The sequence below is a fragment of the Sturnus vulgaris genome, chromosome 3 (assembly GCF_052056855.1).
Source record: "Sturnus vulgaris isolate bStuVul1 chromosome 3, bStuVul1.hap1, whole genome shotgun sequence".
Lineage (NCBI taxonomy): Eukaryota > Metazoa > Chordata > Aves > Passeriformes > Sturnidae > Sturnus > Sturnus vulgaris.
Window position 1 is genome coordinate 56,537,850 of NC_142245.1, and position 14,159 is coordinate 56,552,008.

Below are 14,159 nucleotides of genomic sequence, written 5' to 3' on the forward strand. Positions count from 1 at the left end.
TGAGCAAAGTTCTTTTTGTCTACAAAATCTTCATGTCAACCGCATCTGTCCTGAGTCCTGTGAATTTGGTACTGGGGATTTCTGTTTATTTGAATTTTAGCTTGTACTGAACACAGTTGGCCAGAGATGGTGCTGAGTGCTCGGATATTGCAGATAGAAATGCAGTGGCAACTTGAACAGAAGTGATTTGGGACATTAATCATAGCTAGACTCAGCTGCCATGAGTTATGACTTTGAGTGAATTTAAAATTAGAGAAAAGCGCTCCGCTTGTAATAGTTGGCAAAACAGCAGCAAATAAAATGATTTTAGAAAATGAGAAAATGGCTGGGAAGATGTAACACAGGGAAGAAGATTTATCTGTTTGTTGTATTTGCTTGATATTTTATTGTTCAGTTAAATAAAGGTCATCTTCTGGAAGTGAGTTCATCTAGCTTTATCAGATAGGTAGTAGAAATGGAAATAAGCTTGATTTACTAGTAGCACCTGCAGGTTGCAGCTAATTTCTGGCTGTCTTTTCTTAATTGCAGTCTTATTTCATCTCTGTCCTTTATTCCATTGTGAAAGTCTGTGCAATAGTGAAGCACTTAGAGCACATGAAGAGTTGCACTGTAAGTGAAAGTCAAACACTGGAACGCTGTCCTTTGTGATGGGTTCTTATCCAAAACTGACCCTATTGTATTCAGTGCCAGGGTTCACTGGGGCAAGGTTCTCTAAGAGTTTCTGAGACGAGGCTGGAGAGTTAGCCTCCTTTCTCATGTATACTGGTCTTTTCCAGCTCCTTCTTACCCATGACGTTTTTTTCTCCAATAATAATTTTTATGATTTATTGAAGTATAACCAGCATGTCAATATAAAGAACAAGCAAAACAAATTGAAAAGTTCTGTTCACGCTCTGTTTTTTTCAGTTTCATTTAGTTTTTATTCCCAGCTAGCAGCTGGGTCAAGTCCTTCTAGTGCTGATGTAGGATGTTCATCTCATTCACCAGTAACATGGGCTTGCTGGGTGCAAACGGGAGGTGCTCCAATAGATCAGAAAGGCCTTGTCCCCACTGAGCTCTTAATTCCAGGATGTCCTTCCTGCAGGGACAGGCAAAAAAACCTGGCGCAATGTTATGTCCTGGTCCCCTGTCTGTCCAGACAAGGGATTATCCTGAATGGGCCAGGATGGGCCCTGGCCTGTGTGGAAGCCAACTTGCCATGGAAAGCAGTCACAGGGAGAATGTTGTGTATCTGAGTTTAATCCTGACAAAGCCTTGGCTTGCTGCTCAGTCCCATGGATGTAGATATTACCTAAGCACAACTTACAAGGATGATGCATCCCAATTTCTTTCTACAAATTCACATGTTTTTTCACATTTGTCCTGCCCTTATTAAAGCATCAATTCCTTTTGACCATTTTACCTGACTACAGGAGTAGTACTTTTTTAAAATTAAACATATTACCTAAATTCAAATCTAAAAGTTTATAGTCATGTTTTCTTCTTCTGTTTACACTCCTTTTCCTGTGGAGAAAGGGGTCTCCCTATGGGCAGAGCTTTCCAGGTTTGTGGGGTTTTTTTTATTTCCTTCAGTACAACATCAAATTTTATCCTTTCACATCTCCTGCCATCCTGTGGCTTGTGATGCTGGTCTTGTGGAAGTACGCTCCTCCATCAAGTGCTCAGGTACTCTGACTGTTGGACCATGAGGACAGTATTCCCTAACCAAAGGATCTGGACTGCTATTAAGTCACAGAGTCAAACAGGACTGTCAGGAAATGTTGAGTATTGCTGCAGTCAGAAATAGAGGGAATTTTTTCTCATTCTCATCTCCAGGATATTTAATTTGAAGAATGGGGGCAGTTTCCTGCTATTTATGGAAGTCATTAAACAATGAGATGGGTATGTGGGAGTAGGATTTCTTAGGAGGTCACTGGCTGTGGAAGTGGTGGACCTATCAGCACAAGCTGTATTGAACTCAGATGTCAACAGCTGATAGATCAATGGACAGGGGCTTCTCTCCCATTCTAGCAAAGATTTTTGTGGATTGTTCCTACTGAGCACTCTTTGGTTTGGTGCTGGGGATATTCCAAAACTTGTACATGCTTCTGGGAATAGAAGACAGAAACATTGATTCAGGAAATATTAGGTGCTACAATATACTCTTTATTAACTCAATGACCCAATGGTGCTATCATTAATACATGATCTTGAGTTTAGTGCAGGGGCAAGCAAAAAGAAAACATAGAAATTGGGGGAAAACATTTCCCAGATTATCTATCTATTCTTAACTGCTGGTGAATAATTGACCAATATTCATAAACAGGTTAGTAAAAATAAGTAACACAAAAGCAAAAAAAAAGTTCCTAATTTTTTAGTTAATGAAGAGTGGTGTTTGTTTTACTGAAAATGGGCTTTGTCAGGGAAAATCTTTGAGAGTTATTTTCCTAATTAATAAGATAGTGTTCATATAGTGCTTCCTACACTTTATATACTTTCTGTGAATATTTTGACTGAGGGAAGGCCTATTCCACATTCCTATTACTTTTGAGAAAATGACAATTTTAAAGCTCTGTGGAGCATTAAAAAGGATTAAAAAGCTTTGTGGAGCTTTAAAATGTTCTTCCACCAACCCCTTGCCCATGCACATTACTTGTTAAAAAGACAGAAACTGAATTAAAATAAGACCTATTCTAACTCAGAGAGCTGCATCATGGGGATCTTAAATTGGGAAATACTGGATCTACTCACAGTGTCTAGAAGAGCAGAAATCAGTATGCATTTCAGTGCTGAACCATTTACTTCACCTAGTAAAATGAATCATAATTGGACAGATGAGTGGAAAACATGATAATGAAGTGCCTGATTTGATCACACTCCTTCTGTTGTGTATTTTGTCCTACACACCATGTACACACAGATAAGAACTTAGGAGGGGGTAATTATGGCCTAGAGGGTCATGTTCTGTGGGCACAATGTGGAAAGCTCTTTAATACTAATGACTAATACAAATAATTTCCTACTTTGCCGGATAAATTTAGACACCTTTTAAACCCAAGTTTGCATTCCTTGACAGGCACAGTGCTTGGCAACAGATAAATAGTGCATGAATCACTCATGTTATTTTGACACGTGTGAGACAGATTAGGATATAGAGGGAAAATTTATATGAATTAATGTATTTGGTGCTCCATTGCATTCAAGTAATAGTTAGAAAGACCTTCCAGCTGTCTTAGACTATGAATTAAAAGCCTACTCTGAGAACTTCTGGAATAGGTGACCTCCATAAATTCACTATTTTCGATGTCCAAGAAAAGTTGGAATATACCACAGACAAAGTAATAGTGGACTGTGTCACTTGTCTCCCTGTTTTACCAAAATTTCATTACTTCGTAGAAATTTTGTACTGAGCTGGCGGGCAAACCTTCTAGCTGTTTCTTGATAGCCATGTCACTTGTCAAATTTTCCCTGATGAGTGTTTTTTCCACTGCTTATCCTGTTGATTGTGTCTCTGACCTTTGGTCAGTGCAGAATATGATCTCTGACACTTGGGACACTTTCCTGTGTAGCTGTCATAAGCCTTACTAACTTGCCTGCTTTTTTAAAATCTGAAAATACATCCTTTTCCTTTGACTAAATTTGTGTAGGAAAGCACATGGATCAGATTCCTAGGTAGAATCTTGAGCTCAGCTGGCACCACTGCCCTCCTTCATGCCCAAGGTGTATTTTGGCTGTGCATTTTCTTACACACCCACCTCTAGCCTGTTTCAGTGCAAGGTAAATGTTTTGGAAGGTACCAGCAAGGACTCTTGGTTGAACAATGTCTTTCTTTTTCTCCATGTGGTCTAAGGAGAACTGACAGAACCCTGACATGCCCTTACTTGTAAGAGCCCATTGTATAGCTGCAGGAGTCATCCTGTTAACACAGATTTTTCCAAAAGGCTGTGAAAGGCATGTGGGAGGATAAAATGGTATTTTCATGCTGACTACAGAGGAAATCCAGATGCACAAGGCTGCACAGTTTTGCATTGCTGGGAAGTGTTCAGGGCTCAGGCGTGTAGAACTAATTGTTTTGGGGGAGTTGCGCGGCTTTATTTGCTAGTGAAAGCCAGTAGAGTTCCATCTGACGTTACCAGGGCTTGGTTAAGGCCTACATTCCATTAAGGAGCAGCAAGTTTATGGGAAGATGTTGAAAGCAGCAGCTCAGGTCTCCAGTGGCCGGTGTTGTTGGGTGTGATGAGTGACTGCCCCTGTTGGCGCTCGCGGCTCCTGCTGACCCGCTGTGACCAGGGGCAGGGCCAGCACAGCTGGGGCAGGGCCAGCACAGCTGGGGCAGGTGAGCTCTGGCAGTCGTGCTGCAGTTCCACACCTTTGTTTAGCACAGGACTACGTGCGTGTGCCTGAGAGCACCTCTAAGACATTTGAATCTGGTCGTTTCCAGAGAAAACAGATTCATTCATTCAGTGTCATATGCGCAGAAATTAGGCAAAGTTCTTGTTTTTTAATGGAAACTGGTTTAGACATTTAAATTAAACTTAAATTTACATTCCCTTTAAATTGCTGCTTCTGCTTTAAATTTTGTTTGGTTAAACCGATTTAGGTAAGTTTATATAATATGCAATAAAAGTATTATTAAACTCCTTTATTATGCAATGTCAGAACCTGAAGTCAAAGCAATATTTGCCTCCATAGCTGTGGATGGATATTCTGCCTCCAAAACAAAACAGTAATAATTCCTCATGTGCCTTGAAGAGTATTTGAGTCAGTAAGATTTGTTTTAACAACTTTTGCATAAGCAGACCTTTCGAACAACAGTGTTTGAAAAAGTGTTTCAATCTGGAGGAGAAATAATAACATGTTGTGCAAAGCAGTATGATGGTATGATGGTTTGAAAACTGTATTAGCCACACAGAAGCTGAAAAGAAAAGTATGTTCTGCATTTATATATTAAAAAAAATAATTTCTGAGTGGAATTAAAATCCAATTAGCTGTAAAATAAAAAAAAAAAAAAAAACAGAAAAAGACATACCATTATCTTTTGCCCATGAGCTCATTCCCAGGAAACTCACTGAACTCTCTCTTATGTTAAATTATGAAGCGAAGAGATTAAAACAAGAAATGCAAGGAAAGGCTGTCATTGCCGATGAACTAGATAAGTGTCTGTTCCTCTATTTTCCATTAGAGATGGTGCCTTTATCACCTCTCCCTTCTCAGCACCTTTTTTTACCCTTAAAATATAAATCGCAATCTTTGTGCAAGATTATACAAAATTTAATATGATTGTGTTAAATACAGAACATTGTTCTTGTATTTATATTTAAAGTTCTCTGCTTCTCATTCATTTCTGAAATAGAGCTTCTGCCTTCAACAACTTTTTTCATTTTCAACAATAACAGCTGGGAGAAAAAGAGATGTTATTACTTTTCACTATCTTTGTCACACTTCTAATATTTAAAATGTTTTGGAAATCAGTTTTATCTTTCTTTGGTGCTCTGTATAATAGACCCAACACTTTCCTGGTTGAATATCCTTAACTAATCTGAACCTTTTCCTTTTCTGTCTTAGAGAAATATATTTGTTTATTAGCATACCCAAGCTTTTGAGATTGGAATCTTGAGAAACAAAGATTGGATTTGTGATGGACCCAATATGATTTTTAGAATAAGAAGGGCAAGATAAGCAAGGACACACAGTGTCTATGCTCTGTGGTAAAATTTAACCCTCATATGTTGGCAATGCAAGTATACCCAGTTGACTTTCTTTTCTCAAAAGCCATTTCTTATCTGGATTATGCTTGCTTGGGTTGTTTTTAGCTGTCTGGAGCCCTTCTAGCATCACCTGAGCTTGACACCTCTGGCACCCCATGCAAGTTGTGGTGCCACCCCTGGAGGATGTGATGTCTGACATATGAGCATTGACTCATAAAAAAATCTCCTGGGAGGAAAGTACTTCCTTTACCATCCTGCCAGCAAGTGCACCTGAATTTGCATGGCAAAAATACATCCCATGGATCCCATTGCTTGGATCTTATTCACACATCACACTTCCCTGTGAGAATCAAGCTGCATGGGTTCCTGTTCGTCTGGGTGAAGGTGCAGCTGGGGAAGGTGCAGGATATCTAGCTGCACTTTCTGTGGAAGGACATGCACCTGTATTTTTCTTCTTTGTCTAACTTTCATTCCCATTTTCAAAAATACAGCTAGTTACAGTTTAAGATAACAAATTAAATGAAAAGTTTGGATAGAGGGGATTGTTTTTATGTGGTATAGTAGGACACGGAGTAGCAGCATGCTGAACACCTCCCAGAACAAATGTATTTATTTCTATTATCTGTACCAGGTAATTTGAGGTGAAAGACAGCAAAGGGGAGACCTCAAGAATCTGTTAAAGCTCTTGGATAAATGTTACGAAATCTCTTATGCCCTCTTATGAATGAGGGGAATAATATGAGGTTCTTAAACCATCATGGATTTTTTGTTAGACTTTTGGTTTGTCCATGTGAGTGGCGTGGATTTCTTTGGCACAGTGAAAGCAGAAATCCTAACGATTTAATTAAGCAACCTGTCCTGAAGTAAATCTGTCCTTAGAGCTGGTGGAGGAGAAGTGGAATCAGACAGAAAGAGCATCCTGATACAGTTTGCATATATAAGCCCAGTTTCCAGGAGTGTTTATTCAGCACGTAGTACAGCGATTGCTGCAGGCAGAAGGAAATTGCATGTATGAGTTAATCACAGTTTGCATTACTAGGAAGACAAATGAACTCTCATAATTCGTTAAATGTTTTTTATTCAAGTCTTCAGCTTCACTAGGATCAGTAGGGTTTGTCATATGAATTTAATTAACATGGAAATCTAAATATATCACTTGGGTTAGGAAATAATTATTAAGAACAACTCTACATCATCACTTATGCATGAGTGCCCCGAAAGGAGGACCAGAGGGGCTCTGAATCTCAAGTGGCTATAATTGCTCTATCTACTTTGATATGAACTTTCTACAAGCACTCTTTCTGGAATTTTAAGTTGACTTGTCTTAAAAATGAACATACCTAGGAGCATAATAATTCAGCAAAAATCCCTAGTGGTGATTGACTATCTTATTCCAGAAGAACACATTAGTACTCAGACTAACATTTTCTTTGAGATTTTCTACAGTTCTGTCCCTCAAATGTCTCTCAGCAAATCAATAATTTTCTTTCAAGAAAATAAGTCTCAAACAGCAAATGTCTCCCTAGAGAGCCCATTAGATGAGTTAAAAAGTCTTTCCAAAGCGTGGCAATCCTGGTTTTATTAAGCTTTTGATTTTTATGATTTCAACGTTTTCATCTTTGAGTTTATATGGTTCTGAGGCAGACAGCTTGATGCAAATCATAAGATGAAATCTGCAGAATTTGATAAGCATACATTGCACTTCTGCTGATGAAAGCTTTCTGCAAAAACCATTAAACACTGCTCAGCAGAAGGGAGTGGTGAGCTTCCATCCCTGCTGTACAAAAGTAGGCGATAGCACTGCATGAATCTCTATTCATGCCAAGAGGATTTGCTTGTTAGAGAGGATATTTGTGCTCTCACTGTGGCTATTAAAAGGAAAGCCATACTCTCTTACAGTTACAGAAGCACGATTATTATTTTCTGAAAAGACCAGAATGCTGTTTTCAGTGTCTGCTCCAAATTTCAAAGTGAAGAGCTCTCGGCTGCATGGCTGAAGTTTTGTGCTTTCAGTTGCATGGTTTATCCACTGAATAGCATAAGTAAGTTGTATGGGTATACAGGTTGTGCTTGCAGTCTTTCTCTGATTAATGAAGAGAGCTTGGGACTGCTTGGAGTCTGATTCATTGTCTACTTTGTTTATGGACTTCACTGGAAGCTGTGCTCACAGGATAGGTGTAGAACTTATGACGAAAATAATTTATGGATCTATTGAGCCAAGAGGCAGCATATAAATATTGGACCCTCACAGCTGTTCACTATATGTAAAGCTTCAATAAACCTAAAACTAATGCACACAAAAAATAGAATCACAGAACTAAAATCATGGCTCTCAGGCTAAGGTGATTAATTCAATTAACACTTATTTTCATGGATCTGAAGGGCCAAAATATTTTCAGTTTTATTAGATGAATTGTTACCCAAATTCAATACCTTCTCTGCAGACTACTTAAAAAAATTAAAAATTGTTCTCAGTAGATAATTTTCAAATAATCCATTTTGATCCTTGATATTCATCATCTAAGCTGTGCCACTTGCTATTATTAGTTAGAGTCATAAAGTTTATTTTCTTTACTTGGCTTGTTCAAAGACAAACTTAACATGTAGACATCTTAGAGCTTGCTTTCCTTTAATACTCTGTAAGTCCTTTATAGTCTTTAACTGGGAAGTCGCTGATTTTGTTAGCAAATGTTTATCTGTAAAGTTAACAAAAAATCAACTTAAGCCAGGAAAACTCAACAAAAATTCATTTATCCAGTTTACAGACATAGGCAGGCATTAGCCCCCTACTCGACTGCTAATTGTCTTTAGCTGCAATATCACTCTGCAATGTAGCATACTGAAATAGCTTTTAAAACTTTCCTTTCAGCGATTCTTGAACATGGAATCAGATGAAAGGCCTTTCAGAGTAAAAAAGAAAGGAATGAAAACATGTGACTAATCAGAAGGATTGAAGTGTCCCTTTATTAAATAGCAGTACAGAACAGGTACTTTAATTGTCAATTGTAAATGGACATGCTGACTGTCAAATTATATGTATTATGCATGTAGGGACAAATGGAATGCATAAAAAGTTAAGGGGAACTGCGAAAAACTGTTGCTATAAACTTTCTAGATTAAGTTATGCTGTGAGAGATACATGTTTCATCCCAGCATAATCTTAATTCAAGACCCTCTTTAAGACCTCAGATTTTCCCTATTTTAGTGCCTCACCTTCATCTAGAAGGATCCCTTAAAAAAAAAACATGTCATAATCTGATTTTAATGACTCAGATGTAGAACACTCTGCCTCTGAAAATTATTTAGACCTTGGAAATACTAGAAACTTTATGTAAGCACTCAGTGCAGCCTGTACTAAAAATGTTAATGTGTTCCTTGGGTGTCTAAATAGGTAAGCAGTGAGGTGATTTTTATACTGGGACTGGAATACTGAGTATAACCCTTCGATCATCATTATAAAAGGACTTAGAAAATCTAGAGGAAAGGCAGGAAAAAAAACAAATCATGCGTTTCTGGGATCCATGGGAAATGCCTCTGGCAATGAAGAGTTCTGTCTGCTAAAGGCAGTGAGCTGTGATTCTTTCTTTGGAGTGTGTAAATATTTTCACTACAGAAGATATGAGGATCTAAAATGCTACTTACTATGGCCTACAAAGGCACACTGTGGCAACTGATAGCTGGAATCTGCAACTTTTTAAAAATCAGAACAGAACTTGAGCAGAATGAGAAATCCATTTTTGACTGTGACAATGTTCAGCTGGTAAAGCAAATTAGCAAGAGGAGCACTAAAGGCATGTTGGTATACAAAACATTTTCTGAGGAAATCTGATGGACAACTGGACATCAACTTTAAGCACAATAATTACAATAAGTAAAAGGAAAATGGCCATAAAGAAATTTAGGAAGTGTGATTCCTAGATCATACTTACTTTGAAATATAGATTCTCAAACCCTAAGCTGCTTATAGAAATATTGTCCTTTGTTGCAAACAGATTCATTGTTTATTATAATTTGTTCAGTATTGTTTCTTTATCAGCATAAATATTATTATAAGCAGTACAGATCCCATAAAGTCTTTTTGCATTGTGAGGCATCAATCTGAACTTCACAAAACTCAAGAGGAAAGAAATGGTCTCACTAAAGAAGTTGATTTTTCTGTTTCCTTCAAAGGGAAGTCAGTTTGTTAATAATAGAAGCTCATTTAACAATGATGAAAGGATGTTAAGTAGCTGAAAAGCTGCTGCAGGTCAGAGTTTTAGCTAGAGCTGTATGGCAGTTAACAATAAATCAGTTATTACTTTTGCCTCTGGTAGTTTTTACAAAAAGCAATAACTTGGACCAAATTAAAAGTCATTCAGGTGTCCATGAGTAGAAAAGATACAGCCACTCTCATGAGTCATTTTTGCCCTGCAGACACCTCAAGTGTTTCCAGTAAGGACTGCATGAAGTGAAGCAACTACCCTGAAGTTCCTGGGGCTAAGGTGGCTGTGCAGGGAAAGTGCTCACATGTGCCCATGGTTATAGGTAAGAGAGAGCATCTCCCCACACTACTGACCATCCTCTTCATTGCCACTGACTTCACTGACAGCAGGCTTTATTCCAAGCATTCTCAGAAATTTTAGTGCTGAAGACCCAGTGTGGATCACCATGGGTTCAGTTTTCTAAGTGTGATTAACTGTCTGGTGGGAAGGATGTAAAATGCTACACCAAGCTATTTTGATCCAGTTTTGCCCTGGTGCTGAGAGGTTTGGCCAGGTCTGTGACAATAATCCTAGAAGCTGGAGCAATTTATAAGAGTATTCTACAGAGTTTCATGAACTCACTAGATTCCAAACAAGAGAACTGTTTTTGGTTTTTGATGGGTTTTGTTTGTTTGTTTTTGTGTTTTGTTTGTTTGTTTGTGGGGGGTTTTTTGTTGTCTTTTGGGGTTTTTTTAAGGGGAAAAAACAGCCCCAAACAAGCGAGAATGCAGATGGCTATACAGATTAGACAGTGGTTAAGTGTCTTGCAAATCTTACAAAGTAGATTAGCAACTGGTCTTCTTTCAGTAAGATGACAAGGAATAAAACTTTGCCAGTGCTTTTCTTAGTTTGCAGCAGAGAACTTGGGTCCATAATGTCAACAATTTATGGAACGGAAGGAAGCCACTTAATCACTGCCAATGTGTCTATTTATTATGCAGCATGTAGAAAGCATCTGTGATTTTTCTCATCATTGCCTTTTAAATTACCTGTTATAAAGTAAGCTGTGCAATTACTTCTAAAGGTGATAAAGTGCTCAAGAACTCTAATTATTCCTGGAAAATGTATCTCAAGAGTCTTCAGTCTTCCAGGAGGTTTTCTCCTATCTCACACAATTACTTTATTAGAAGATCAATTAGCATTTATCAACTGTGTCTCATCATGATACTTTCAAGACTCTTCTATTTAATGTCTAATGGCCGCCACTACGTCACCTTAATGAAAGTACGTGGGTCACGGCGGTCGTAGACCAAATGTAGTACAGTGCAAGGACCATTATATGGTATTATTATGTAAATAAGTACTGCACAGTGCCTTTCAAATGCACTTCAAAAGAAGTTGGAGGAAAAGCTGATAGACTTGAGAAGAAAGTACAGGGGCATGAGGCAGGAGTTTGAAATGTGGTGCTCTCGACATACGCATATGTCAGTGTCTCGCAAATGCACTGTCAGGTTGTCTAGGTGATGTTCTAGAGAAAAATAGCAGAGAGGTAAGAGTGCTGTATCTCAAGTAAGTGTGATTATTTTGAGGAGATTACTCTCTGATTCTAAGAGGATGTTCAGAGAAAACTTATTGAAGAATTTCTCTGTGAAAGCTCTCCACCAAGTAATTCTGTACTAACTGCAAGGGACAGAATGCCTCTAAGCATGATTTTGTAGGGCATTTTGTCCCCAAAGTGAGAGTTAGCTGAACTTAGTGTCATATTTCAAACTATATCCAGAAGAATCTAATTAATTGAAGTTAGTGTTTTGACAGCATATGTTTGAATATTCAGCAATTATTTTTACCCAGACCCACTGAAGAGCTGAAGTGAAAAACCAATTATATTTTAGTAACACACAACCACTCTTACCCAGCTACTTCCTTTAGTCAATATCTGAGAGCGGAACTAATCTTGTGCTAGCTATATGCTTTTGACATTTTGCAGTGTTTGAGAGGAAAATGTTGAAACTCAAGGTGAACTGCAGCATTTGTTTATGCAGTTATAAATTCCAAGAAGCCATTTTCAGATGGAGAACAGAATTGGATATGCATTTCACTGGTTTTCCATAAGGTGGTAGATAACCCATGATAACTATTACTGCCTCAGCAACCTATTGGGGAATCATAGAATGGTTTGGTTTGGAAGGTACCTCAAGCATCAGCTAGTTCCAACTCCCCTGCCCACGGACAGGGACATCTTTCACTAGGCCAGATTACTCAAAGCCCATCCAACCTGGCCTGAAACATTTCCAGGGTTGGAGAATCCACCACTTCTCTGGGAAACCTGTTCCAATGCCTCACCACCCTCATTATTGAAAAATTCCTTCCTTGGATCTAGTTTAAATTTACCCTCTTTCAGTGTAAAATCATTGTCCCTTGTCTTGTCACCACATGCCCTGGTAAAAATGCTCTCCATCTTTCTTCTAAGCTTCTTTTATGAGGGAGTTGCAACAGGGTGCCCAGAGAGCCTTCTCCAGGCTGAACAGCCGTCATTCTCTCAGCTTTTTTTCATTAGGGGAGGTATTTCAGCCTCCCTGATCATTTTTGTGGCACTTGTCTGGACACTCTCTAAGAGGTTCATGAATTTCTTGTACTAGGTGTCAGTCAATACTAATAATACGAGCAATTAAAATTATTACTGTTTTATAAAATTATGCTTTTGTCATTATAATGCCAAGCATTTTGGAAGAAATGTTGATGTTAATTTTAGGTAATATAATTGGGCAGGTAAGTCCTGGAATGCCAAATGTTTTCTATATTCAGTCTCCCTCCCTCTGTCCACAGATTTTTAAGCAATACATATTAGTGTACAAAATATTTTATAGGTTTAAGGGTTTTTTTAATGTTCTGTGGTCCTTAGGCTAGTGTTCTGAAAAACACAAAACTAAAATATTGGCATGCAAAAGTTGTGCTGATACTCTGAGTCAGTTACAGCAGCAAATGGAATGGTGCTTATGACTCGGAAGAGCTCCTTTTCTAATATTAATCTTTAAATATAATCCACCCATATTCTGTCTATTAATAAAAATGCCTTGTATTAACATTAAAATCTTACTGAAATTGTTTTTACAGTGTCATTTAGATTACCAGAAGTGGTATTTCCTATATGCCACCATTTTAGTGCTGAGGTTTGCCCATTGTGATAATTCTGTATGCTTGCTGCTTAAGATCTGAAGTTTTATTTTAAAAAAAACTTGGCCTTTGCTTCAACAAAAGAGTTTGTTTGAGAAAGAAGGAGAATTTTTATTAATGCTATCTAATATTTCCCCCTAATTTAATTAAGCTACAAGGCATGTGTCTTCAGTGCTTTTTTATAAATAAAAACATTTTTTAAAAAATAGATATTTTTTTGCATTATCTTTGAAGGACAGGAGGTTGACAGTATTTGTGACAGATTAACAAGATTAAATGTTATTTTTTTTTTCCAGTTAAAAGCAAATTGAACAAAATATCTTCTGATTTTGCTTCTGCCTTTCAATGGAATCTCCATTTCCATTGTAAGTCTTCCTGCTAGATAATGGTGCAAAGTATAATAATAAAATTGAAGAATCACGATAGTCATGAAAACGGAGAAGTCTCTGAGCTGCTCATTTGTTACATCCTAACACAATTCCTCAACAGTTCAGAGTTCACCTTTCAGACAACAAAACCTGGTGTGGAGGAGAGCAGAATTTAGTGTCTAAATCTGTAATATCCTTCTCTGAGACTCTGCTGTCAGGTTCAGTGCAAATGAAAAGCGCCGACAGGAGTCAGCAAGAGCTCTGCCAAATGTAAATGTGGCATTACAATAGCCAAGGAAGCTCTTGAATGGTGTTTAAATATCACTCTAATTTTAGGACAAGGCAGTGAAAAGCATTTTAATTTATCCCAAGTATAATGGCTGCACACCTGTGTAGTTTTTTTCTGAGGGCAGGCTGGAACATCTTAATTTTATTTTGCTCAAAATTGTCTGTATACAAAAGTAATGCAGACAAATGGCATCGCTGTCTGATATGGAAATTGTGCCCAGGTGGCACCACTCCAACCTCTGGCCCCTGTCTGAGCAGAGTAGCCAGTCTATTAAAAGGACTTGCAAATGGTATTTTCTCATGTTTTTCCTTCTTGCTCTTGGTGATTTCTCACTGTAGCAAAAAACTAAATAACAAGAGAATTGAGAGAAGAAAGGAGGCCCTGCAATGACCAAATACTTCCTCTAGACTGTACCTTTCTTCCACAAGTGCCTCTGCTCAGGCTAGCACTAGTGACAGCC